We start from the raw sequence: 1,835 nt of genomic DNA on the forward strand, positions 1-1,835 counted from the left end.
ATTTGGGTTTCTTTTTGTATGTAATCCACTCATTCTCTTCCAGTGAGTCAGGAGAAGATGGGATATGGGACAGAAGGGGCAAGAAGTTCATCCCTTGGGACACTGTATGGACAATGAGGCAGGAGGCTGGTTGAGGGCGTTTTGGTTATGACATCTCCCCATTCCATCTGCTGCACCTGTACTCCAAACCCCACTCGCTTGTCCGTCCTCAGCGTTCCTGAGCCTCAAGTACCCAAGAATCAGGATGTTCTCCATGCACACAGCTCCTATTCTGGGAGCTCTGGGCCTCCCCTCTTTCATGGCTGGGAACCGTTCCCCGTGGCCAGGGGACAATGCACATGTGGGTGCCCGCTATGCAGCTGTGTGCCTACCTGTATGTATGTTACATGTGGCTGTACATACACGTGTATATAAATGTGTGTTATCGTGCATGTTTGTACGTGTGTACATATACATGAATATGGATAAGCATGTGAGAGGTGTCCAGAAGTGAGTATGTGTGTTTGGTATGCTTGTCAGTGTGCATGGGTTATGTGAGTATTGTGAATGTGTTACTTATGGGTTGTGTCTACATGTGTGCTTTTGTATATGTGTATGTTTTTGAGAATATGTTGCTATTCCACCCCCGACTAGCAATGTGCTCACCGGTGTTTCCTGCGCAATCCCTGGACTAGATGTGGCAGATTCTCAGCTTGCATTCTCAAGGGCTTGCATTCAGTGGGACAAGATTTCAAGCCTTCTGAGTCTGTGGCCAGTAGTCTTGACACACCTAGGAATCTGTCAAAAGTTCAATTCCCATAGGTGGCTTGGAAGAACAAGGAAAACAGGAACCTTTGTGTAGCCTTATGCCTCTAAGTTGTTCCCCCAACAAGTCCAAGCTCATGGGCTATTACTGCCAGCACACATCACCCACAGCTAATGCTGTCCCTCTATCCCAAAATCCTGTTTCCAGACCCCAGGTCCCTCAGCATACAAAGCACTAGTCCCTGCTTCCACCCCAACCACCAACTCCCAGGTCCACCTGCCCGACTCCCCTCCCCACACACATCCTTGCAGAGAACAAGAAGGGGGCACACCCTCAGAAAGCTCACCTTTCCACCTTCCACCTGAGCAAGGCTGAAGGGAAAAATCAAAGAGCAGCCTGAGGAAAGACCCTTCACCCCTGGGTGATACTTCAGCTTCCATCTCAACTCCATCCATCCATGAAGAAGAATTTGAGGCTTCAGGAATTTCTCTCAGTTCTACTGCACCCTGAAGCTAGGTAAGATTGTTAAAGGGTAAATGAGGTCACTCTAACTAGCTCTCAAGGCCTGTAAGGAGTTTAGGATCCCAACACACAAGTTCACACACCAACCCACACTGATGCCTTTAGCAGTCGCCCAGGTTTATCTCTGGGGGAGTGCTAAGTTCAAAGATCAGATAAATTTTCTGGCAGACTTGGGGCTGGTGGCCGACTGCCAGAGGTGTGGGAATGGCCCTGCAGGCGCGGGGTCAGTCAGGTTATTTTGACTCCTCAGCATGGGGTGAGGGGCCTTAGGAAGGAGAACTGTATCGTGTGGCAGGAGGAGACTCTCCGATGAGTGGGATTTGGCTTCGCCTTCCAGCTCAGAACAGGAGAGGGAGAAGGAGGACAAGGCAAGGAGCTGGAAAAGGAAGGGGGAGAAGGAGCCAGGGGAAAATAAATCTGGGGAAGAACCTATTTTAAAAGTCACTCTTTTGGGTTCCAGCTCTCCCCACCACACCCCAAAACCCAGGCACTGGGCCACAGGGTGTGGTGACAAGGTATGTGTGGTTGGTGGCAGGAAACCCTTAGGCAGCCAGTGCAGCTGGAAAGG

This window comes from Cervus canadensis, chromosome 5 (assembly GCF_019320065.1).
Source record: "Cervus canadensis isolate Bull #8, Minnesota chromosome 5, ASM1932006v1, whole genome shotgun sequence".
In the NCBI taxonomy this organism is placed as follows: Eukaryota; Metazoa; Chordata; class Mammalia; order Artiodactyla; family Cervidae; genus Cervus; species Cervus canadensis.